General features: G+C 40.6%; 1 long non-coding RNA gene across 1 annotated transcript in view; it reads right to left on the minus strand.

Annotated features, from left to right (window-relative positions):
- The window catches only part of LOC132669976 (uncharacterized), a 28170-nt gene extending 2823 nt beyond the window's left edge, over positions 1–25347 (minus strand). Inside the window, exons 1-3 of the long non-coding RNA XR_013556086.2 lie at positions 18786–25347; positions 14147–14835; positions 3061–3218 (exon numbers count right to left, since the gene is read on the minus strand). This is a non-coding gene — a long non-coding RNA (uncharacterized LOC132669976). The remainder of the gene's footprint in view (positions 1–3060; positions 3219–14146; positions 14836–18785) is intronic.
- Between the last annotated feature and the right edge of the window lie 2056 nt (positions 25348–27403).

Consider the following 27403-nt stretch of genomic DNA (forward strand, 5'->3'; position numbering starts at 1 on the left):
ATATCATCCAAAATGTCTACATTTCAACATGTAATCACTATCAACCATCACTAATGGAATATTGTACACTCTTTTTACATCCTTTTTTTCTTACACGAAGACTTTGGAGTCTGATTTGTATTGATACATACTGGCTGCACATCTCAGTTCACATCTGTCACATTTCAAGTGCTCAAGAACTTCCTGTAGTGGCTCCCATGTTGGACAGCACAAGTCTAAATCATAGATGTGCTACACGGTGGCAAGGAGTAATTATCTGAACTCTTAGACTCTTTCCATGTGTCACATCTATTACTTCTCACGACAACGATAATCCTATGAAGTATTTTTATCTACTCTTTATGAGGAACAAACTGAGGTCAAAAGAAGTTAAAAAAAAAAAAAAAAACAGTGACCATGGCCTTCCAGGTACTCAGTGATGGAGCTAAGATTCAAGTTCGCTGGGGTACCTGGGTGGCACGGTCGGTTAAGCGTCTGACTCTTGATCTCTGCTCAGGTCACGATCTCACAGCTCACTGATGGCGCGGAGTCCGTTTGGGATTCTGTCTCTCCTTCTCTCTGCTCCTCCCTGGCTTGTGCTCACTCTCTCTCGAAGTAAATAAACTTAAAAAAAATTTTTTTTGAAGATTCAAACTCAGCTGAGTTTTACTATATCCAGCTGCTTTGGCCACATTGTTATGCTGTTCCAGTGAGAAACCTTCTTACAGTGAGGGGATCCTTAGCTCAATCTTCTAGAAATATCTGAACTCTCACCAGCTGAGCCTGTGTGGCTGATGCATGTGAAATTTCAAAACTTAAAGCAGTAAAGAGTATATTGAAAAAAAGATGATGGGGGAGTGAAATTTATCAAAATGCTTATTTTTTCAGATTTCTGATCTGCTGGGCTTAATTACGTGATTTGAGAGTCTCAGTATTTTCTTACCTAACATCACTGAAGAGCCTACATCAAAATAAATTACAGAGAGATATCTCTCCTAAGTAGAGACGGCCCTGACATTTATTGAATGATGAAGCCACAAGGGTAATCAGGTCCAGAGAAGGGAAACTTATATAATCAAGGGGATAGAGGAATTTCATAATAAATAGGTTTGGGCGGGGAGGTAATCAGCAGATCTTTAAGAGCTGAGCAAAGCAAAACTCTCAAACCCATGATTCTAAGTTAACAAGTCATGGGTAAAAAGCAAACTAGTCCCAGAGCATAAAGCTTAAACGGACTGAATATTAATAACCATTTAATACTATTCCTTGGTTTCCTCACTATCTACATGACCTCTTTATCAGGATGTCACAGAAACGAACACTCCAACCTCATTATGTCCCAAACAAAGTTTTTTGGGTGTTTTTTTCTCCAGGTTCTTTCCACCCCCCCACCCTTCATCTGGCATTTTCCATCTCTGGAACGAAACCCCTCGAGATTCTTTCGAGGCTCTTCCCTGTCCCAAACCCTGCCACTCCCCACCACAAACAACCACAGAATTCTGTCAGTACTGTTAGCTTGCCTCCAACCCTTACTAGATGCTCAGCTACAACCACCTACTCTAACTCTCAGGTCCGCTCCTACATCTGCAACGCTTGCACACAGTAGGCAATAAACACTGAGGTAAATGAGTAAATGACTGAAAGATTGTGGAAAATGCCAGATGCCACTTGTTCCCACTTTCCCCCAACTCAAAACTTTACCAGTCTCCATTAAAGTTTGGCAAATATTTCCAGAACAGCAAATAGTCAACCCAACAAGAGTTGCCTTCCCATATGTAAATAAGAAGGCAGTGGGTCAGTGCACACCTCCCCCACCATCTTCTTTCTGATCCCAGGACACTAACCCTGGTGGCTTCCACCCCCACCCCACCCCCTGCCACCTGCTCCCATGTTGATAGATTCCTCCATGTGAGTGGTCAGGCAGGGCATACATATGCTTCTTGGCACTTCTTGGCACCTCGGTCTGGTTGGTTGGGTTTCATGACTCACTTCAATTACTTGGAAGCGAAAAAACAGTTCCCCTTTCTGCAGCGTGGAATAGCTCATCAAAGAAATGTGGGGAGTATGGAAATTAGACTTGACGGGCAGCCAGCTCTCTGCTTCCCTACTTCTGCTCTTCCATAGCTCTCTTTGAAAAAAGGAGTTCAGGCTTTTCTGACAGCCTGATGGGCAATGACATAATTTTAATAATCCTCTCCTCTTTGGGCAAAATTAAAGAAAAAGACTTCACAATGAAATTACTGTGCCTCAAAGATGGAGTCGCTAGATTCATCCTTTTGGCATTGTTCATGTCCAGCACTCTGGAAACAAGATGTGTATTTCAGGCATGCCTAACACTGTCGTTAATGCTTCACTTTCTGAACTGCCTTGAAGGTTGATGAGGCCTAAGGCAGACCGAGCCAGAAGCGTGAAGCTTTAAGAAGTACTGTCAGAATCCACACACACATACACACATACACCCAATTCAGTTCTGTTCCTCACGTAAAATTATGGATCTAATTCCTCAACTTAAAGAATTACAAAACCTTTTTATTTTTGGACTCTAGTCTAATCTTTTTCTTCCAATGCTATGATCAGGGTTTGTTGGGGAGAGGGGGTGCTCATCTCCCATTCCCACTTTCCCATAGTGGGCAAGAGAGAAGAGTATGCCTAGAACACTTCAGGCTCCCTCTCTCTACTCCACACTCCCGCCATGAATCTCTTATCTGATCAGTTGGTGTGACTGGGGAATAAACATGGTGCCTCAACACCATGGACATTCCAAGTTCAGGTAGATTTACCAGTTAGGATGGTTTGGGCTGCAAGTAACAAGTACAAACCATTGAAGGTGGCATAAACATACTTAAGTTTAAGGAAGAAGAAGTCCAGAATCAGGGGGAAGGGATTGGTGTGGCTGCCCAACAATGTCATCAAGGACCCAGGTGTTCCGCATTTTTCTGATCTGCGATCTGAGCATGTCGACATGCCTCCCCTTATGACCTGCTCCATCTCCAAACTGAGTGCCCTTAGGTAACAGTGTCCAAAGACAAAAAATAATAATAATAATAATAATAAATAAAGGAAATAAGGAGAGGAAAGTACCTGTCACAAGCATTTCTCTTTTAAGAGAGGAAAGGCCTTACAGAAGTTTCCTGCTGATTTCCTCTTTAATCACATTGGCCAGAATCAGGACACATAATCAGAGCTATAAGGAGGTCTGGGAATGGAAGTGCTTTCGGCATCTACGTGGAAACCCAGCTCTGCTGGCAAAGGAGAAAAGTAAGGAATATTTGTAGCGTAAATCATCACCAGTGCCTGTCAAATGTATTGATATTCAGAGCTAAGGCCATTTGCCTACATATCAAGTTGTATTCTCCAATTTAAATTCATTCGGTAAGAAAGCCAATATTTTTACCTCCTCCTGTCAGATTCCTGTGTCTTATTTTTCTATTAGTTCCAAGCTCAGAGCAAGGAGAGGGTCATGGTTACTTATCACCCCCAAACCCTAACGCGACTGCCAGAAGCATTGTTGACTCTGGGAAAATCAACCACCACCATCCCTTTGGACCTCAGCTTCTTGATCTGGAAAGCAAGGGGGTTAGATGAGTGCATCTCCAAAGCCCCTTCCAGCCCTGAAATTCTCTGGTTCTAAGCCTGTGCATTTAGATGTCTACAAGCAGTGAATTAAATCATAAGTAGCCTAAGAAATATTATGAAAAGAAGAAATTTGACTCACATTGACTCACATTAGCCTTAGGGAATGAAAACTTGTAAATAATGATGAACTTTAAAGCCAGTGTCAGTTTAATAATAAAAAGAACTTGTGACCATGCCCCAGGCATGGTACTGAGAGTTGCCATGTAATGGGTTTACAAGAGTTTAGGAAAATCACTGCTCCTTTGAAATGGGCGCCTCGTAAGGCAAACAGAATGACAAGGCACTAAAAATGGATCTCTCCTCATCTCTGTATCAGAATAACCTCTAATGTCTACAGGGTAGAGCCCCAAAACCCTGACAAGTTTTATAAAAGGTCCTTTCCAGCCAATCATTCTACATCCACACATACCCAATACAAATAACAACAGCTAATATTTTAGAAGTCTTACTCCGGCTCAATATACACAAAGCACCTTACATTTCATTGTCTCTTTTAACCCTTACCACAAGGATATTGTTATTGTTAGATCATCTTCATTTTACATATGAATGAACTGTGTACCCAAGGTCACAGAGCTGAAGGTGGTCGAGCCAGAATTTGAATTTAGGCAGCCTGTGTCCAGAGCCCATGCCCTTAACCATTGTTATATTTCTCTGTCCATATTTAAATATTTCTTTAAATTTTTGTTTATGTTTCTATTTCTACCACTAATACATAAGAGCCATTTTCTCTTCATTCCCTAGTTTTATATCTGACAGCTAGTAGATGCTACCATAAATATCGAAAGAATGCATGCATGAATGAATGAGTTCCTGGGCAGACTTTTCAGTCTTCTGCAAACACACTCTATTATACCACCTTGACCTAGCTTATACGGCTCCTTCTGTCCAGCAGACTCCTACTCTTCCTTCAGGAATATCTTGAAATGTCATACCCTTGCTGTGTACTTCCCATTCATCTTCCAAAGAGAAAAACAGATTGGAAAACAAGTCACATAAGAAGGAACTAGAATCAGAGTGGCATATGACTTACTTATTAACCAGGGTCAACTACAACAGCTCCCAAATCTCAATGACTCACAATAAAATGAGGTACAAACTTCCAGGTATAAAATAAATAAGTCTCAGGAAGCCTGGGTGGCTCAGTCGGTTAAGGATCTGACTTCGACCAAGGTCATGATCTCACAGTTCGTGGGTTCTAGCCCTGCATCAGGCTCTGTGCTGACAGCTCAGAGCCTGGAGCCTGCTTCAGATTCTGTGTCTCCCTTTCTCTCTCTGTCTCTCTCTCTCTGCCCTTCCCCAGCTCATGCTCTGTCTCTCTCTGTCTCTCAAAAATAAATAAATGTTAAAAAAAAAAAAAGTTAAAAAGATAAATAAGTAAGTCTTGGAAATGAGAAGTACAGCATAGGCAACATAGTCAACAGTACTATAATAACATTGTATGATGACAGATGGTGACTATACTTACATCACGGTGAGCATTAAATAATGATAGAACTATTGAATCACTACGTTGTACGCCTGAAACTAATATAACGTTGTAGGTTAACTATACTTCAATCAATCAATCAATCAATATCACAGCAGAAGCAGAGGGCAGGGTTCTTCAATCGTGAAGGGGCAGATAACTCATCTTCTGATGTCACCATCTTCATGATGTGGCTTACAGAACCCCCTGCAAGGGGAAGAGAGAGCCAGCAAGACTGTGCAAGCCTGAAGTGGGTATTTGTCAAATACTTCCTAAGTATTTGTCACCTATCAATCTTACCTGTCTTATTCCATAATTCATCTGTTTGGGTTTCTTTTATTAAGTTAGGCAACAATTGTCCATTTCTTGGCTCTCTTGATTCCATCCATGCTTCCAGAAGTTAACTAACAATGGTTCTAGTGTCAGCTCTAGAAGACTGATTTGAATATTATTTACTTGTTCCTAAATACTTGACCACACTTTTGAATGTGTGGGGTATCAGCCGCCTCTTCAACAACATTCACCCTGCAATCATCTATTGAACATCATTCTAGGTATGGGTGCATAGAAATGAAAAATATAGTCATAGTTATTGTATTGAGGAACTCTTAGTCTAAAGGAATACCCTGAAAATTAATCCAATAATTTCATCAGTGGTAAGGGCTTTGGTAGACATGAAGACTATGGGTTAAGAAAGACACTTGAGGCATCCTCAAGGAGGAAGGAAGGCCTTCCTGGGATGAAGCATCCTTTGAGCTTGTGAGCATGTGAAGGACTTAGGAGTGAACATGTTGAGAGAAAGGAAAGGGACATTCTGGGTAGAGGAAAGAGTATGAAAAAGTTCAGAAGTTAGAACTCAGAAGGGTCAGGGAATGAAAAGCCATTTGGGCATAGGAAGGAGTGATGGGAGATGGAGGGCACATTCAGAGAAGAGCAAGGATATGTTCCGCTGGGCAGACATTGGAGGATTTTGTTCAGGGGATTGATGGGATTAGATAGGAGTTTCCAATAGATCTTGCTGACCCAGAGAACTTAAGTGGGTATGTGTAAGGGAAGGAGGGAGAGATTGGAGAAAGCAGACCCTGAGAAGACATGAGACCATTGAGGAAATGAGGGAAGATATCCTGAGAGTGTGGACTAAGACATGGAAGTGTGGATAAAAAAGAAGAGAGAGCAACTGAAATCTATTTGGGAGGTTAACCCAACCAGATCTATTTATAAAGGATGAAGGAGGGGAGGCATCTCAGACGGCACAAGTGTCTGACTTTGCTGGGTCAGTAGGTGGTGGTACCACTGGCCAGCAGGGGACTCTGTTCCCACAGAGGTTTGGGGTCCCATGAATTCACTTGGTCTTGATTTTGAAATATCCCTCAGACTTTTGAGTAGAGATGTCTACTCACAGGTAAACACGGAGATCTGCCATCCAGAGAAAAGTCTAGGCAAGACAGAAAACATTTGAGTGATGTGCACACAGGGGTGGTGAAAGCCCTTGGGGATGAATGAGATCTCCCAGGAAAGACGTGTAGTAAAGAAAAGGGACAAGAAGTCAAATAAGGAGGCTCATGGCTCACTTGGACCAAAGTGCTTATCTCCTCAGGATTCCCGTAGCATCTTGACCTAAATTCCTTCATTTTTATGTCCACATACTTCTTTTCCCTGAATTAGGCACAATCAACTTGAAGGTAGGGACAAACTCTTATTTGATTTAGAACCCCTAGGATTAAGTACACAACAACATATTCAATAAATGTTTATTAAACATGATTGTATATAGTTCCATATAGTTTATGGAAGAGACAAAAAAATAGCAAGTCTGGTATGCTTCAAATTCAGGAAAACATGAGGCTTTAGCATGTCATTCAAAATGAATTTTTTTAAAGATTATTTATGTATTTTGAGATAAAGAAAGAGAGAGCACACGCACACATGCGTGGGACACAGAGAGAGAGACAAAGACAGAGACAGAATCCCAAGCAGGCTCTGCACCGTCAGTGCAGAGCCCAATGTGGGGCTCAAACTCACGAACAATGATATCATAACCTGAGCTGAAATCAAGAGTCAGATGCTTAACTGACTGATCCACTTAACCAACTGATTTTTTTTAATGTTTACTTATTTTTGAGAGAGAGACAGAGTGTGAGCTGGGGAGGGGCAGAGATAGAGGGAGACAGAATCTGAAGCAGGTTCCATGCTCTGAGCTGTCAGCACAGAGCCCGACATGGGGCTCGAACTCAACGAACCCCAAGATCGTGACCTGAGCCAAAGTCAAATGCTTAACCTATTGAGCCACCCAAGCGTCCCAGCCAACCGAATTTTAATCTAAGAACACACCTCTACTCTCTGCCCCTCATTCTCTTTACCCACTTCAGAACAAAAATGTGGTTCTATTCTCTACCATTTGCTTCCTTTCCTCACCCTTTTTCTGGCTTCCCTGAGCTCACTTTTAAAACTAAATTTAGGGGTGCCTAGGTAACTCAGTTGGTTAAGTGTCCAACTTCAGCTCAAGTCATGATCTCTCAGTTCGTGAGTTTGAGCCCTGCATCAGGCCCTGTGCCAACAGCTCAGAGCCTGGAGCCTGCTTCGGATTCTGTGTCTCCCTCTCTCTCTGCCCCTCATGCTCTGTCTCTCACAAATGAATAAACATTAAAAAATTTTAAACTAAATTTAAAAACCACAGAAATAATTCCGATTGGCTTCTGCTCTCAGTTAACCATCATCTGAGCCCCTAGTGGGCAGGATTAGATCTGGAGACACTACGTGGAATTGTGTGTAACAATTCCAGCTCAAGGTAAAGTAAGCACGGCTATTCTACGTGAGGCTTTTTTTAATCAGAACCTCTCCCTGGGACAGTTTACTGACATTGGAAATTTGTCATGGTTACAAAGTGCTTTGATTTCACAAAAATAAGAGGTCTTTTTTGCTGAGGTGGCAAGCAGTGTTTTGTTTTATACAGATTAACCAGGGAAGAACCACAAGTTCAGTGTCAAAGAGCCAAGATTTTTCCCCCTCCCTGAGCCAGTTGCCAGCCCATTTAGAAGATAATGGTTTGTGTTTACAGTCACTAAATTAGCAAGTTTGAAAGACAGTAAAGAGAGAAGGCATTTTGTCTTCGAAAAGAGGCCACCAGTGGCGGGTTCCTGCTCCATCTGCCTGTAGAAGTCTTCATGTTCCTCAGCCGCTGTGTCCTGCTTGGTAACTAACTAAGCAAATGCAAGTTAAGACTTTGTGCTTGGCATATTGTAAATGAAAAAGCAAAACAAATAAAAACAAAAAGGTGACAAGGTTAGGGGACAAGGTTCGAGTTCTGGCTTTGGCTTCCATTAGTACAGTGCAGCCAAGAGCCAAGATGAGGGGCCCAGACTAAACTCAGAAGCTCAGGACTAACTCTCACTGCACCGTGAAACCTTAGCAACTAAGTCAACTCCAGAATCTCAATAGGAGGGTCAACTTTTAGTGGAAAGTGCGCTCACTCTCCCACCTCTGAGACCAGAATCAGGATGTTGATGATGCCATTTCATACCTAATAGCAGAAAAAAATATGTATATATATAAAACACCCAATACTGATAAGGATGCTGTGCGAATGGATTCTGGAGACTGCATAAAATGGCTCAAACCTTTGGAAAACACTTTGTCCGTATGTCTCAAAGTCTTTGAACTTTGAGCTCAAAACTTTGAGAGTTTTCTACTCTCCTATTCCTGGGAATTTGTCCTAAGGAAAAAAAATTCTAAAATATGAATAAAACTTATCAAATATGCATTTATTGCAGCATTATTTTACAAAAATAGCAACAAGACATATTCTACTCACACAGGACAGGGAAGTATTAAAATATGGTCCATCCACATAATGGAATGATATTTATCAGTTAAAATTATTGCACAATGGAATAATATTTGTCAATTAAAATTATTACAAAATGGAATGAGATTTATCAATTAAAGTTATTACAAATATGGTAGAATGTGGAAAAGCATTTATAATATGGTTGATGGAAAAAAATCAGAATGCAAAAATATATGGCATAACTACATCTGTTAAACAGTTATGCAAGCCTATGGACAAAAACTGGATAATCATACAAATAATTTATTGAGGTGAGTAGATTGTGCCAATTGTAAAAACTGAATGATTTCAAATCTTCAAGGAGAGAAAATTCTGACACTATTTAAACAATCCCAGAGAGAGGGGGAAAAAAAATGCCCCAATTCTTTTTATAAAAGCACTAATCCTAAAACCAGAACAAGAGAGCACCAGAAAAGAAAGCTATAATCTTATTTCTCTTATGAACACCGATGTAAAAATGTTAAATGCAATATTAGCAAATTGAATCCAACAATATATTAAACAAATAATATACTACAGCCAAGTTGCCATTCTCAAAATGCAAGGATGATTCAGTAACAGGAAGTCTGTTCATATAACTCTCCACATTATTAGGTCAAAGGAGGAAAAACACATGATATCATTTCGGTGGAGGCTGCCAAAGCATGTGATAAAAGGAACACTATTATTCCTGATTTAAAGTAATATTTAAATTCTTAGTAAAATAGGAAAATAGGTACTTTCTCAATATCATATGTATATTCCCATGTGTATATAGTTATTCCCCTATGTATATAGCTATTGGTTATTCAGAACTATAAAAATGCAGCAACAGTTAGCTGATCTGATGAGTTCCTTGAAGACTAAGTGAGTGTAACCACCTTTCTAAGGCTCAAAGGCAAGCCTTGGTACCACAGTGGCCTGGTGTTTGCAGACTGCAGCTTTGGGTCCAAGTTACTTTACTCTGTAACCATTAGGATGCTTTGAGCTGCAAATAACCCCCATTCTCAGTATTCTCCAATAGCTTCCCATCACATAGACAGGCGACTCCAAATCCCTCCTACAGCCTCTAGGAACACAGTGTTCTCACCACTGCCTCCCTCTTACCACCAAGCTCCATCTCACTCGGCTGTAGGTTTTTCTCTAGAGCACACCAAGCACTTTCCTGCCTTGGGAACCTGGAAGTTGCTATTCCTCCTGCCTGGAAAGTTCTTTCTTCAAATGTTTTAATGGCTGGCTCCCTCACTTTGTTCACTTCCCTGCCCAAATGGCATGCCTCTCAGACACCTGACCGCCCAACAACACTCCTTATCTCATACTCTGCTTGACTACCTGACATCATATTACATATTCATGTGGTATTTTCTCTCCTACCAGAAAGGACGTTTCATGAGGGTAGGCACTTTGACCATATCGTTCACTGCTGCACAGCCCGTACCTAGGACAGTACCTCACATCTAACAGCTGCTACGTAGAAATACGTTAAATGTGTTGCTAAAGCAAGAGAAGCTCTGACTCGTACAGATTTAAACAGTTAAGGAATTTATTATCTCACGAGGCTAGATGCCCAAGGCTTTCTCTCTCTTTCTCTGCAATTCTCTGGGTTCTCCCCTTTTTTGAATGTCGTCTTTCTCCTCACATGGAGGCTGCCCTCAGGGTCACAAGATGGCTGCTCTAGCAACTGGAGCCATGTGCTTTCTCTTTCCTGTCCATTTGAGAGAAAACAAGACTCTCCCCCTGTGTTAGTCAGAATTCTTTCAAGATGACACGTAAAATTAACCATCACACTCCTATCAGAGAATAAAAGTAATTCCCTTCAGTCTGATTGAGCCTCCTTATTACAAACAATCCCTGAAAAGGAGGCACGAATTCCAAGTTTGGCTCATGTGAATTAGGACCTGCTGCTGGAGAAGAGCTGAGTCAGCCTCCACTGCCTCCCATGGGAATGAGGAAGGAGTGGATGAATGCTTGTCCTAGAGAGAAAACCAGCTGGGAGTGAGACAATCTCTGACTTCAGGGAACTCCTCAAGCCCCTGGAACCCTCTCTAGAGTAACTGGCCTCTAGGGATCTTAAAACATGATCGTTTCCTTGGGATATTTCTTGAGGTAAATACCCCTCTTAGATCAGGGAGCTGCCTCAAAAATTTTCCTCCCAGAAGATCCTGAGCCCTGGGAGAAAGGGAACCAAATACATCCCTTTTGTAGGAGGGAAAAGGAGATGGAAACAGCAATGCAAACCACATTTCACGGGAGAGCATTTCTTGCAAATCAGTATCAAAACGTGAAGCATATACAAAAATACAATATTCTTCCACAGTAATTAAAGGTCATTTAATTCACATTCAGACAATGTGAATAGAGACAGCAATTCGGCACAGGAGAAAATATTTTGTCAGCAAAGTGGGCAATCCTGTGAATTACTGAGAACATATCACCAGCCAGATACCCTGAACTGGTAAACAAATAGTTTGACTAAAAAGTTGCTCGGGGCTCAACTCTTGCATCAGGGTGATTTACCAGGGAATAGAGCCACAAGGAGACATGGAAAATCATCTGGAGTATTATCTGTCCTTTTGATCAATATTACAATATCCTATGTCACCTGCTGCAAAAGCACAAACTGACTTCTAATATATCACCCCTGAAAGATATTTGATCATTTTATTACACTGTGACTCCTTCACTGAGAAGCTTTAAATCCCATATAATTTGTGTCTTTTTAATTAGCTGTTGGGTTGTTGCTTACTATACGAAAAAATTTGGGGGTGACTTGAAAATGCCATTTTCTCAACATTAGATACAATAACACCATTACAAGTTGGCCTCCTTCCCCCACTCCCAATGCTAAGAGGCTGCAAACGATGCACAGCCAAGACAAGCCTTTAGTTTCTAACACAGAAAAGACAAGACTTTGAGTATAACTTTCCTGCTCTTTCTAATTATCCTGCAAGGGTATCATCTTCAAAAGGGCTTCTGTTAACTCACAAGACACTAGCCCCAACCTTATCCGGCATTTATAAGCTCTTTCATGAAGAACATCCACCAATTTGGCAATGAACGAAAGGAAAGGGTGTAAGATAGGAAGGCGCACAGCGTTGCATTCACAGCCGGGAAAGTGGATACAAGTTACCCCAGAACACGCACCCAGCAAGGGACAGAGCTAAAAGCAGACTCTGGGATGACGGCTCCCTACTCAGGGTTCCTTCTGCTACAACACTACTCCTGCTGTGGCAAAGTTCTCCCTCAGCCAGGCAGCCAGGTCCCTTCTGATGTGTCTTGCTATACAAACAGTAAAACTCCTGGTCATGTCCTATAGTCAAACACAAATTCAGCTCTGAGGTTTTTTTTTTTTCATCCAAAGCAAAGATCTAGTGAAGATCTAAATACCCTTAAGGACATACATGGACCTAACCATGAGGATATACACAGATACATGCAACACAGAGTTGTTCAAAAGAGAATCTAGTCAACGATACTGTAATCACGTCTTCTGGTGCCAGACAGTAGCCATATTTGTGAGGAGCAGAGCATCGCATATAGAGAAGCTGAATCGCTATGCTGTGCACCTGACACTCACATAACGTGGGTCGACTATACTCAATTAAAACATTTTTTTTCGAGTCGTTCAAAAGCATCACAGCGATTCCTAGTTCTGAGACATGAGAGAACTTTCTCCCATCATCCCTTCCTAAGCATGTGATGGGGTCAACAGTAGCTTCACATCATTTCCGTAGAAAGCACAAGATTAATTCTTTAGGCTGTGGCAGCCATCTAGCAATCAGGAGACAAGCCTGAGAACAAAAGCCAGTGTGAGGAGGACAGCAAGTGAGAAAATGGAAGTCCCTGGGTCTCATTGTTCCACTAAGTTAACCAACCTTCAGACTTCTAATTATGTGAATTTTTAAATATGTTCACTATTTAAGCCACCATCAGTCAGGTTTCTGTTAGTTGTAGCCCCATCCCACCCAACAACATACAATGAGACCAAGAACAAAGGCTGTTGTGGTGAGGAGGTAGAACAGAATTCACTTAAAACTTTTTTTTAATATTTATTTATTTGTGTGTGTGTGTGTGTGTGTGTGTGTGTGTGTGTGTGTGTGTGAGAGAGAGAGAGAGAGAGAGAGAGAGAAGGGGAGGGGCAGAGAGAGAGGAGACACAGAATCCGAAGCAGGCTCCAGGCTCTGAGCTGTCAGCACAGAGCCCGATGTGGGGCTCAAACTCACAAGCTGTGAGATCATGACCTGAACTAAAGTTGGATGTTTAACCGACTGAGCCTCCCAGGCGCCCCAGCACTGAAGTCACTTAAATGAAATATTCATGCATTTAGATCAGGCAGTTCAGAAGCGTCATTACTGGGGTACCTGGGTGTCTCAGTCAACTGAACATCTGACTCTTGATTTCGGCTCAGGGCATGATCTCACCATTCATGACTTGGGCTCAGAGCTGAGAGTGCAGAGCCTGGTCGGGATTCTCTCTCTCCTCTCTCTGCCCCTCCCCAACTTGCACGCATGCTCTCTGGCTTGCTCTCTCTCTCTCTCAAAATAAACAAATAAATAAAATTGTTCACAAAGTTGCACCATTACTTGAGTGGGTTCATGAATATATTGTTGATAACATTTCTAACCAGCTAATTCAAGAGAGACTGATGGAAACGGAGATAAAATCTAAGTCTCATGCCACCCAATAATTTGACCCCCTTTTTCCTCTCAATCAACAAAACTAATTCACAGAAAATGGTTTGCAATTCTTATTTGTTGATCTTACTTTGTACAGGCCACTGTGTTGGGCACTTTACACATATTATCTTTTTTAATCCTCATAACAGCCTTAGAAAGTAAGAAATATTATCATTCTTATTTTATAAATGAGGAAGGGCAAGCAGAAAGTAGCCATCAGACTTCCATCTTGCCATAAATTTCTTCTCTGTGATAACCTTCATCCTTGGTTGTAAATGTTTGTAAGTAATAAAATACACAAAAATATCACGAAGTAAAAGAAAAAAGACGGAAAAGTAGGAGACTCTAACAACCCAACGTTAGAATAAATTCGTCAGGGCTTAGGCAAATAAAGCCAACTTATTCAGAATTTAGAACAAGCTAATATGGAAAAATCAACTTTACATCCATTTCTTCCAATTCCATTATCCCATTTCTCTCTAGCACACTTTTGAGTGGGTTTCTATTTCACCTCTCCCATGACTAGATACTGGGAAAGTTCCCTTCAGAAAGGATACCTACGTGTTAATGAAACATTCTCCAGCCCTTTCCAAAGTTTCCCCTAGATAATTAATCTTCCAATTCATATTTGTAAGCTACTGATCAGATGTCATCAATGGTAATGAATCCACATTATTAAAATATAAAGCTTTTAAAAATACATCTGTAGAAAAAAAAGACAAAGACAACAAAAGACATGTTTGTTTACTTTAGAATAACATAGTAACTCTGTGATATTTAGTCAACTCCCCAACTAAACCAGGATTTCTATTATTCATAACCCTGACATTTGATCAAAGTAAGATACTAGAAAGACTATGTGTGGCTTATGTCTCCATGCTCCTTTCCCTGGTAGTTAAGCCAAACACAAATTTCATTATCTGGTTTCTAGTCACAATAATGAACCAGATTGTTCCAAAATCTCAAGATGTCACAGCCAAGGATTTTTGAGGGGTTGTAGGTGAATCTGAAGAAACAGAAAATAGTAGTAATGACAATGGTTTTAAGAATAGCTTGTCAGGTGGAGGAAAAAGAGAAAAGGTTGTGAGTAGGAATTTTTCAAAGCATCACAGAGTTCTGTAATCTTTCCTCTTAGGAACTTGTAACTCAAGATCACTAACATTCCAGGATAGCTTTAGGATACTATGGTGTCATAGCGGGTTTTTCAGCGCTTCATAAAGAATATTCTGTGGCAGGCTTCATCACTTTTTCTGTTTAGAAAAGCAACAACAATCGTTACTTAGAGGTTACCACTTGAATTCATTCTCCTTATGGGACATCAAGAAAAATAGCTAAGATATTCTTAATATGGAAATTTCATTTGATAATGGAGGCGGGGGAGGTATAGGACTGTCCATATCCCAGGAATGTGCTAGTAAAGCCATCAGAGAGGAATATAATTTCCAGATAAAGTAAATATATTTAAGCATTTTTGTACATCTATAATCAAGACCATCAAGAGACAAGCAGAATCACACCATGCTTGTACATGCATTATCTAATTCCAGCAACAACCCTATGAAATGGGTGATGTTAACCTTATTTTACAGGAAAAGAAAATAATAAACTGCCAAGAGTGGTATTTAAAATCTTAAAAATCTCAGTCATCATCTATCCTGGGTGCATATTAGTTTGTGCTGCATTTCAACTGAGACTTTTGAAATGAAAGACTAGCACATGAAATCACTGAGCACAAGAATAGCATTGCATGTGCACATGAATGGACACAAATCTTTTCTAGACCACTAGTTTTCAAACACTTTGGTCTAAGGATCCCTTTATTCTCTTAAAATTTTTTGAGAACTCCTGGGTCCCTGGGTGGCTCAGTCATTAAGTATCTGACTTTCACTCAGGTAATGACCTCACAGTTGGTGAGTTCGAGTCTCACATCAGGTGAGACGAGCCCTGTTCAGGTGAGCAGGAGCCCTGGGTGAGCCTCACTTCTCTTTCTCTCTGTCCATCCCTCTTCTCTCTGCCCCTTGTTCATTTGCATCCTCTCTCTCTCTATAAAAAAAAAAATTTTTTTTTGAGGACTCCCAAAAGCTTTTGTTCATCCATGGATATTTACCATAGCAGAATTTAAAACCATGGATGTGTTTTAAATATCTACCAATTAATTCATTTTTAAGTAACAATAAGCCTATTACATATTTTTAAATGTTTATATTATTTTACTGAGAGAGAGATCGGGAGGCAGAGAGAGAAGGAGAGAGAATCCCAAGCAGGTTCAATGCTGTCATCACAGAGCCCAATGTAGGGCTCAATCTCACCAACTGTGAGATCGTGACCTGAGCCAAAACCAAGAGTTGGACACTGAACCGAGTTGAGCCACCCAGGCTCCCTGCCTATTACATATTAACGTAAATAACACATTTTGTGGAAAATATTTTTTTTTCCAATAAAACAGTGAGAGAAACTGCTCTGTTATACACATTTCCAAATTGCTTCACTATCTGGCATATAAAAACATCTGGATTCTCATACATATTTTTATACTCAGCCTGTTGTGATATGCTGTTTTTGTTGATGTGTAAAGAAAATATACCCTCACAAGGATACATAATTGGAAATGAGAGGAATATTTTAATACCCTTTTCAGATAATGTGTATTCTTTGATACTAAGCCAAAAGTCAACATGTAGTGGTTTCTAAAAGGTTGGTTGTAATGCAGAATTTGAAACCATACGAATAAGCTTTTCAGAATGAGTTACATTAAAATCCATTGGTCTCTCTTGCATTTTGAATGGATTGTTTACCCATGCGTGATATCGTAACATCCTGCCTTGATCATTTAGAGAACATTAACTCACTAAATGGTGCACATCTCGCAAATTTTCGCACATTTCATCATACCACATCACAAAATCACATTCGTTAATTTCATCAATACTCTTATTGTAAAGGTCTTTACATTTTTGGAAGCTGAGAATCTCACCGTACTGAATACAAATTTTCCAAAATTCCCATTTTCCGTTAAAGTCTCAAATTTCATTCTGGCAACCAACACTGCCAGTTATTTTCCTTGAAGTGACAGATCACTGGTTTCATCTTCTAGAAAATATCTGCCAAATATCCGATTCTAAATCACCAGTTTGCCTGTTATTCTTTCAAGTAAAAATGGTGTCCCATGAAAAGCAATCCACTTACTCAGCTCTTAGCTCAATCTGCTGTTCCTCAACAACGTCATATTTCAATATGCAACAAAAGTGCTTTATGTATACTTCCCATATTGTCATTACACAAATGTCGAAATGATTCAAGGATTGAGATTTAGTCAAATTAATAATTGATACTGCTTTATCAAAGACCTTTTTTTTCTATCAAAGACATTCTTAATTGAAACTGGCATCATTTTTTAAAACTGAGAGTATGCGTGGGTGAAAATGCCAATGACTGCTACTGTATTATGGTTTGGTGCCACTGTCGTAATTCATGCTCAGGTGCCAGCACTTTAATCTCCATTGATTCTACACTCTCAGTGGAAATGTCAATACAGTGAAAAAAGAGCAAGTGACACCTTAATATTATTCTGAAAATAATTTTTATCTTGCAAACACCTAAAAGGATCTCAGAATCCAAAGATCATGCTTTGAGAAGCACCACCCTGCAAGAAAAGATGGCTAAACTGAAACTAGAAGGTAGAGGGAGGGAAGCAAGAGAGAGAGGAATTTGATTTTTGGTTAATTTGTTTCTAGAACTCATTGTCATTTTTTACCTACACTTATTCATGGTGGGACTAAAAATAAATACATCACAGCACAGTTTCAACTAGCTTTCTCTAATGGTTATGAAGTCAGTAATATATGGACTGGCATTGATTATTGAGATTTCTTCTTGAATCTCAAAATCAAACTTCTATAGATTTTAAAAAAGCTGTTTTAGTTGAAAGATAGAGATAGATTTTATTTATATATATGATATATGTTATATTTGAAGAAAAAGCCTAAATCTTATAAATCCATACCCTTTGTTGAAAAAGTAACATATTTTATTAATTAAAAAACAAACCACTATTGGGGTGCCTGGGTGACTCAGTCAGTTGAGTGTCAGACTTCAGCTCAGGTCATGATCTCACGGTTTCCGAGTTCAAGCCCCACATTGGGCTCTCTGCTGTCAGTGCAGAGCCCCTTTGGATCCTCCACCCCAATCTGCTTCTGCCCCTTCCCCACTCGCACTCTCTCTCTCAAAAATAAATAAATATTAGGGACACCCAGGGGGCTCCATCAGTTAAACGTTGGACTCTTGGTTTCGGTTCAAATCATGATCTCACAGTTCATGAGCTTGGGTCCCACATAGAGCTCCATGCTGTCAGTGTGGAGCCTGTTTGGGATTCTCTCTCTCCCTCTCTCTCTGCCCTTCCCTGGCTTCCTCTATCTCTCAAAATAAATTTTAAAAAACAAACAAACAAACATTTAAAAAAGCAGACCAATATTAAAAGTCTTGCTCCCACATTTTCTGCTCTTGCCCCTACAGGTAACCATTTATATTAATTTCTTACTTGTCTTTCCAATATTTCTTTAGGCAAATACAAAAAAAAAAAAAAAAATCAAAAAAAATCTTATTTTTCCCTCTTTTTTTATTACAAAAAAAATGTAAGTATGCTGTATAAACTCTTTAATACTGCTTTTTTCACCCAGTGATGTATTTTTGGAGCTCTCTTCTTATCAGTTCTAAGAGATCTCCCTCATCCTTCATCACTAACTGTATGGTATGCTCTAGCGTATTCTGGTGCCATAGTGCATTCCATATGTAATACCCTATTGCTTCACGGTCGGCAGTCTTCTACTACCCCAGCCCATGCCGTAATCAATAACTGAACACATACGTGACTGCTTCTTAAACCCAGCCTTTCATCTCCTGGTTGGGGGAAGGTATAAGCATGCTTGTATTCTAACCCCATGGCCAAAAACTTGATCCCTTTAGCTCCAGTCTTTCATCTTAGAACTCCAAGGAGCTTAATTTGAAACTGAATGCCAGCAAGTTTAATTTATACAAAATTACATTATTGTGCAAACAGGAGAAACCAACTTTGATAGACTTAAGAGAAAAGAGAAGAAAGGCTGGAGCCTAGGCTCAGATATCAAGCAAAGCAGGAATGACCTGGCCAGGGAGACCACCTAGTCACAAGCCACCACAGGCACCACCACCACATAATATTGACCAGCTCTGCTTGGACCTTCTCCGTTGGACACCAGATGCACACAGTGGACCCTCATCACTGGATGAAAAAAGGACGCATCTTCTAGATCCTAAAGCCCAGGAAAGTGGCAGGAGATGAGCTCTGTGGATTCTCCCATGGGTAGGAAGGGGATTCAGATTTGGCAGTCAAAAATCCAATGGATATATACCAAGCAGAAATTAGCAGCACAGCCAGAATTAGAACCCAGGTCTCATGGGCATGAGTGAATTGTTCTCCCCTCTGTTTAGCACGTTTTTCTGTCTCAATGAAGACAGTACCTGCACAAACTTGCTCCCAGTTAGAACTCAGATCCTCTGGCCCCTCTGGCAGCTTTAATGATGACATCACTAGTGGAAGTCTATAGATTCTCCATAACAGGTGACCAGGAAGGGAGAGTGGCCATTCTTTCCTCTTTCTCTATTAAGATTAGCTATTTCCAATTAATTTTTACTCTGTAGGGATCTAAATGTACCAGTGTTTGTAGAGAGCCCTGACTGATAAAATGTCAAATAGACTATCTCTCAACTTCTCTCTCAGCGGACTCTGCCAAGGCATTAGTCCATTAGTCCAGTGTTTCTTTTTTTTTCCAATTATTTTATTATAATAAAATATGTATTATACAAAATTTACCATCTTAACCATTTTTAAGCATACAGTTCAATGATATTAAGTATGTTCATAATGTTGGGCAACCATCACCATCATCTGTATCCATAAATCTTTTCATTCTTGTAAAACTGAAACTTTGTATCCATTAAACACTAACTCCTCTGTTCCTCCCTCTCCCCAGCCCCTGACAACCACCATTTTATTTTCTGTCTCTATAATTTTGACTAGTCTAGTAACAACAGACAAAGAAGGACACTATATAATAATAAAGGGGACAATCCAACAAGAAGATATAACAATTGTAAATATTTATGCACCCAGCATGAAAGCACCAAAATAGGTAAAGGAGTTAATAACAAACATAAAAGAAATAATCGGTAGTAAGACAAAAATAGTTGGAGACTTTAACAGCCCACTTGCATTGATGGACAGATCATCCAAACAGAAAACCAACAATGAAACAGTGGCTTTGAATGACACACTAGACCAGATGGATTTAACAGACACATTCAGAACATTCCATCTTAAAACAGCAGAATACACATTCTTTTCAAATACACATGGAACATTCTCCAGAATAGACCACATATTAGGCCACACGACAAATCTCAAAAAAATCGAAGTCATACCATGCACCTTTGCCAATCACAACACTATAAAACTAGAAATAAACCACAAGAAAAAAGTCTGAAAAGAGCACAAATACATAGAGGTTAAATAACAGGCTATTAAACAATGAATGGGTCAACCAAGAAGTTAAAAATTACATGAAAACAAATGAAATGAAAACACAATGGTCTTTGTGGATACAAAAATCTTTGGGATACAGCAAAAGTAGTTCTGAGAGGGAAGTTTATAGCAATACAGCCTACCTCAAAAAGCAAGGAAAATCTCAAATATAATTCTGACTAGTCTAAGTACTTCATCTAAGTGGAATTATATAGGTATTATCTTTTTATGAATGGCTTATTTCACTTAACATAATGTCCTCAAAATTCATCTATATTGTCACATGTCAGAATTTCCTTCCTTTTTAAGGCTCAATATTCTATTGTATGTACATACCACATTTTCCCTATCCATTCATCTGTGGATGGACACTTGTGTTGCTTTCACATTCTGGCTATTGTGAATAATGTTGCTATGAACATGGGTGTACAAATATCTCTTTGAGAGCCTGCTTTCAATTCTTTTGAGTATGTACCCAGAAGTGGAATTGCTGGATCATATGGTAATATTTTTAATATTTTGGGAAACCACTATACTGTTTTCCACAGTGTAGGCTAGTGTTTCTTAAGATTCAAATATACCCAGAATGGGCCTGGCTACCTCTTTTCTGGCCTGCAGTACTGCCTAGGAGAGGACAATCTGTGGAAATCTCCTTATGCTTATCTAAGCCCAAATAAATCTTGTCTCAGCAAGTGTTAGTTTTCCACCCAGACAGCATGGACTGGTCTCACATGACAGAAGTAGACTCCTTTCTGATCCTCCTTCAGCCAAGTGCCTGGTGTTATGGGGCCAGGAGACCTCCAGCCCCTGTCTTGGCCTCCTTTGACTTCAAAGGCCTTGAAATAGACAGTCTGAACTCACCAGCTCCAAATAACCTTCTGGTCCCCAAATCTCTCTCTTGAAGGGAACCCAGATTATCCCATGATACCAAAAGATACTGCAAATAGTAACCCACCACATCCCTGCCACATGCCATATGTGTTAGTTTCTTAGGGCTGCAATAATAAATTAGCACAAACCAGGATTTATTCTCCCATAATTCTGGAGGCCAGAAGTTCAAAACCTAGGTGTGGGCAGGATTGGTTCTTTCTGGAGGCTCTGAGGGAGAATCCATTCCCTGACCTCTTCCTAGATTCTCATGGCTGCCAGCAACCCTTGGTGTTCCTTGGCTGCATATCTCCAATCTCTGCCTCTGTCCTCACATCACCTGCTCTGTGTGTTCATGTTTTTGTGTCTGTGTCTCTGTCTCCCTCTGCCTTTCTCTTCTAAAGACACCTGACATTGATTTAGAGCTTATTCCAAACCCAGGATGATCGCATCTTAATATCCTTTTTTTTTTAAGTCGGCTCCATGCCCAGTGTGGAGCCCAATGTGGGGCCTGAACTCACGACCCTGAGATCAAGACCTGAGCTGAGACCAGGAGTCAAAAGCTTAACTGACTGAGCCACCCAGGCACTTTCTCATCTTAAGATTCTTAACATAATTACATCAGCCAAGACCCATTCCAAATAAGGTCCTATTCACAGGTTCTGGTTGAACACATATTTTAGAGGCTACCATTAAACTCACTATACCTTAGGCAAAGAGAAAAGAGAAGGGCCCATCTGTTCTTGAGAGCAGACAGTCACAGATGAAGAAATGGTATGCTTGTCTCTACCAAACCAGCTTATCCTTTGTTTGCCTGTGGACAACTTACACTCCAGGACTGATGATCGAAAATAATGTGATTCAACTTGACTTGCCTAGGAACCTACTCTAAAATAACTAATAAAACAAGAGTTACCTTTATACGTATTTTTCTTCTTAAAGAATTGGCATTTTCTGCTTAGCAAGGGACTCTAAGACTGCCTATTTCTCACATCAACTGAAACAATTATTACCATACAACCCTGTTCCTGGGAACTCTGCCTCCTATCCGCCTAAAAAGGAAAACAGATAATGAGTTTAATTAAAACTGATTGGAAAGTTGGACGAAAACTCCTGGAGGTAATTACAAGACAGGGCCACCCATGACTGAGAGAGCTTCCCTAATAGATAAGAAGTAAAAATTAATCTTTCAAAGAAGAAAGAGAATACATTTATGTGAGAGTGGAGAACAGGATCCTAGTTAGAACTGAGGAATACATTGACCTAGATGAAATGGAAACATCTATAAAGATGGGTGCCGTACATGTAATAACAATTTCCCATGCAGAAAAATGATTCACTCAATCAACTCAGATATAAGGACACTAAGTTATAAGGACGTGCCTGTGGCACTCATGAGATCATGCTGAATTAAGCTCATGTGATACAGACCAAGTTAGACAGGCATGATTCTTAGGGCATTCAGATGTCTATAGATTTGTCATCCTGGTATTTGCTACAGGAAATGTTCCAGATTAGTGGGGACCAAGAATGAATACCAAGCAGTATCTTGAGCTGTGGGAAGCCCCCAGGTGGGATCCCAGGGCCTCTGGGTGTATTCCCAGAAGTGGACGCAGGTCATGGAATCTCACTGCCAACTTGACTCATTAGAGGCAGAACAGGGTTGCCAGGAGTGCTTTCTAGCCTGAAGCTTCTTTATCATGTGTCAGGATGGTTGGGTACCTTGGCTGCTACCCCAGGGGACAGCCATCATAGGAACTCTCATCCTGCTCAAAGGTCAGGGTGCTGGAGGAAACATGCAGGCAGTGGCCCAATGGCCTACTGGGGAATCCATGTTTTGAAATGGGTTGGAGATCAGAAAACACAAACCCAGCACCAAATGTTCCATCCCTAATACTCTCTAAGCCACTTACCCATTGTCCTTGATGCTAAGCCTAGAATCTTTACCCGGTGGCTTTGCTTCAAGGAAATTTTCCCTACCCACTCAGAAGAGAGAGACTGAAGCCCCCAGGCCTATACATGTGCAGAGAAAAGAAATCTATCTATTATGATGGAATAATAGAGTCAGGACAATAGTGTCAACATTTCGCAAAAAGGTAACTGCCGTCAAATTGTTTTTCTTACACCTAACATGCTGCTGAAGTTCGCTAAGCTTTCATTCAACACTTAAGAAATCAAAGTGAGTTGGGGCACCTGGGTGGTTCAGCCAGTTAAGCGTCCGGCTTCGGCTCAGGTCATGATCTCACGGTGCATGGGTTCGAGCCCCGTGTCAGGCTCTGTGTGGACAGCTCAGAGCCTGGAGCCTGCTTCGGACTCTGCGTCTCCCTCTCTCTCTGGCCCTCCCCCGCTCATGCTCTGTCTCTCAAAACTAAATAAATGTTAAAAATAAAAATAAAAAATAAAATAAAAGAAATCAAAGTGCGTCAACCTTCAATTTCCCTTAACTCAGCTTGGGAGACATACATAAAACCTATCAATATGGACTGGTATATGAAGGTGGGGCGCTGCTGTAACAAATACATAAAAATACAAGAGTGACTTTGGAACTGTGTGGAGACTGGGAGAATTTTGAAGGATATGAGAGACAAAACCTAAACTGGCTTCAATAGATTGTTAGTAGAAGGGATTCTGAGGACACTGCTGATGAAGTCTTAGAAGGAAGTGGGGAACATGTTACTGGAAAACAGAGAAAGGGAAATGCTTACCACGTAGTGGCAGATAGCTCAGCAAAGTTGTCTCCTGCAGCTAAACTGAAAGCAGAACATGTAAGGAATGACCTTGATTAGTTAGCTAAAGAGATTTATAAGCAAAGTGAAGAAGGTATCACCTGATTCCTTGTTGCTGCTCATATTAAAATGTACAGGAAGGGACACCTGAGTGGCTCAGTCAGTTGTGTCTGACTCTTGATTTCAGCTCAGGTCATGATCCCAGGATTGTGGGATTGAACCCCACATGAGGCTCCGCACTGAGCGTGAAGCCTGCTTCTCTCTCCCTCTCACACCCTCTGTCCCTCTTCCCCACTTATGTTCTCTGTCTCTCTCTCAAATTAAATAATAATAATAATAATAATAATAATAATAAAATGCACAAGGATAACAGATAAATTGAGGGAAACCCGTTACACAAAGAACAGCACTTAATTTTGAAAAGTATTAGACTTCTCAGATGGCAAATGATGCTAAAATTAAGGAATGGCTTCCTTGCACTGTCAGGAAAATACGGCAAGGAGAAAAAACCAAGAGCGTGACTTTACAACCTTTTGTTAAAATCTCAAGACAGATCAGAAAAGCAGAGTCACATAAAGGGTCCTCTCAAGACATTAAGGCTATGTCTCCCAGATCCTCTAAATCAAATCAAAGGGCCAGGGGGAAGCTTAGGAGCCTGGTCCCACAGCCATCCCAGCAGGAGATGGTGGAGAAGGTCGTATCTCAAAAGGGCTTATCTCAGAAATATCTGTAAGATGTGGTTGTTGTCGAATGGAACGAGCCCCAGTGAAATGAATGGAAGATGCCTAAAATTTTTGAGAAAGTTATTTCATCAAAAATACTACCACGATGGGCTGAGAGGGATAGAAATAGTACCAAGAAAAGAGGCATTTGGACTCACAAAATCCCACTTGCAGGAAGCAGACTGATGGCATTATTACACTGTAAATATGTCCTTTCTTTCATTGAAAAAGACAGGATGGAATCAAGAACCCAGGGGGCAGAGCCAAGGAGAATTATTCCCAGCACTCTTCTGTACCTCCCATTTCTGCCTTTTGAACTGAAATGTCCATAGGTATTAATCTATGCCTATTCCATAATTGCAGGTCACAGAGGCAAGGGGCAGATAACTTGTCTCTCTGGTTTAAACAATTGATAAATCTAGAGGAATTTCACACAAAGACTATAGTTCCTGACTTAGATCATGAGATTCTGGACGTTGAGGCTCTTGGCTCCCCTTGGAAGGAGGTGAATGTACTTTTTGTATGGGAGGGATACGCAGAAGGGGGTAAACCACTGGGAGCCAGGAGGCAGACAGTGGTGAGCAGATTCAAAGATGGCTCCCTGTGATCCCAGAACAGTGATATTCAGAACAATCCACTGGCTTTCCTTTAGGCTTTCTTTCACTTACTGAATCAGTGATGAGTCATGGGATGGAAACAAACCATGAGTTTCCTGGGAAAACCACAGCAGGGCCTTTGTATGTATCCCCTTACTCGCTTGTAGTCCTATTTCTCTTTCTTTCTTTCTTTCTTTCTTTCTTTCTTTCTTTCTTTCTTTCTTTCTTTCTTTCTTTCTCTTCTTTCTTTCTTTCTTTAATATGAAATTTATTGTCAAATTGGTTTCCATACAACACCCAGTGCTCATCCCAAAAGGTGCCCTCCTCAATGCCCATCACCCACCCTCCCCTCCCTCCCACCCCCCCATCAACCCTCAGTTTGTTCTCAGTTTTTAAGAGTTTGTAGTCCTATTTCTTGTTCAGCCCGCACCTGAAGACTTTTACTACCTTCCCAGGTGTTGCTGGCTGCAGCATGAAGTTAGCAGGACGACAGCTGCGGGCATCCCCACGGGGGCTCACGCGTGAGGCCCTTCAAGGAGTGGAGACAATTCCAGAGAGGTGCGGCCACCCCTGGCCACCTGCTGTACCCCGGAGCATCAAGCCACTGGTCCTTGGATGGTGACAGCAGAATACAGTCTCTCCCAACTTGTCCTCTACTTCTCACTTTGGTTTCTCACTTTTATCTTTAAAAGATCAGTAAATACCCCCGTGAGCTGTTCACGTGGGACGTGCACACTTTCCTGCAAAGCTGTGATACTATAGGAAGCAGTAAAGATGAAAAGAGACATGCAATTTCATAATGAAAACAAAGCCTCCCAAACTGATGTGCTTTTTATTCATGAGCTTTTAAAAGTGCTTCTGCCCAGCAATTCCCTTCCCTCTCCCACTGCTGTAATTTAGCTAATCTGTTCATGCCGCGTTTTATGAATCTCCAGAGGTTTCCCTCTGTGATAATTCCTCACCAAATTGCCAATTAGAAGAGAGCAGGACTACACCCCCACAAAGATGCCTCGCGACCTTTGGGGGCCTCAGATTTAGAGGCTGGGGAAGTGATAATGAAAGCTCCCCTCCATCTTCCAACTGCCTCCTCTCAGACCCTCCTGCAGCCACCCCCAGGCTTCCACAAGACAAGGTCTTGCCTTTGAGATTCCACGGGCTTGATTTGTTTGATCACAATCATTGACACTTCACATGGCTTGGGATGTGAATTCGCTATTGTCTGAGCACACCAGGTGTTGCAGTGCCATGTGGAACAGTGATAATATCTTTTTTGTGTCCGTGAAATAGCCTGGAAATGCCTAATTAACACCATCTGATGTTCACATTTCCTCATTCAAGCAAGCTAGAAGGCTCTGCGTGCCAGCTTTCTTTCTAATCTGGGATACAGTAAACAGTGGCACAGGTCAATCCCTGACGCTTGCCTTCTTAAAAACTCAGAAAAAAAAAAAAAAGTTATGTATTTAGGGGGATGTGGGCTCAACATGTTACTCCGTAATGCTTGACCTGGATCTGCTTTATCCTTCCACATCGTAATTACTCTGGCCTGAGAGAGAGAGCCCCTTTTATACCAACAGGCACGTCTCAATCTGCTGCTGAGGCTGTCTGCGGTCTGTCTTACTAGGCTTTTGAAAAAAAGAATGCACACGATTTATTTGACCTATTTCTCAGGCATTAAGACTCTGGTGAAAGACAGTCACGCTTCTTTTGTAGGATAACTCTCTCCCGTCCTTTTTGACTACTTTTAGTTAACTTGAACTCCTTAAACTGTCAATGGTTGCTCCCACATTTCCAATTCTTTATACTACTATTCCTTGATTTAGCGACTCTATACACATTACTAGTAATAATGATTTAGCTTAATTTTGCCTGACCTATGTATGCTTCCCATCCTCCTAACATAGTTATATCACCATTTTAATTGCATCTGTAATCAGGGATTACATTAATAAGACTATGTGAATATTCTCTGCAGCCTAGTAACATACAGTGGCATCATGTACCTATAATATATGCACTAAGAGAGGAGCATCGTGTCTGAAGCATCCTTCCAAATAATGCATAACTTCAACCTCATCATGAGAAAATATCAGAAAACCCAAATCGAGGGACATCCTAAAAAAACAACGGACTGGTACTGTTCAAAAGTGTCAGTCATGAAAGATAAGGAAAGACCTGGGACTCTCGATAAAAATACTCAACAAAATAGGAACAGAGGGAAACGACCTCAATATAATAAAAACTGTATATAAAAAGCCCACAGCAATTTTAATTGCTTAATTTTCTTAATGATTACATTTCTTAATTTTCTTAATGATTACTGATGTTGAGCATCTTTTCATGTGCTTATTGGC

The sequence above is a fragment of the Panthera onca genome, chromosome B3 (genome assembly GCF_046562875.1).
Source record: "Panthera onca isolate mPanOnc1 chromosome B3, mPanOnc1 haplotype 2, whole genome shotgun sequence".
Taxonomy (NCBI): domain Eukaryota; kingdom Metazoa; phylum Chordata; class Mammalia; order Carnivora; family Felidae; genus Panthera; species Panthera onca.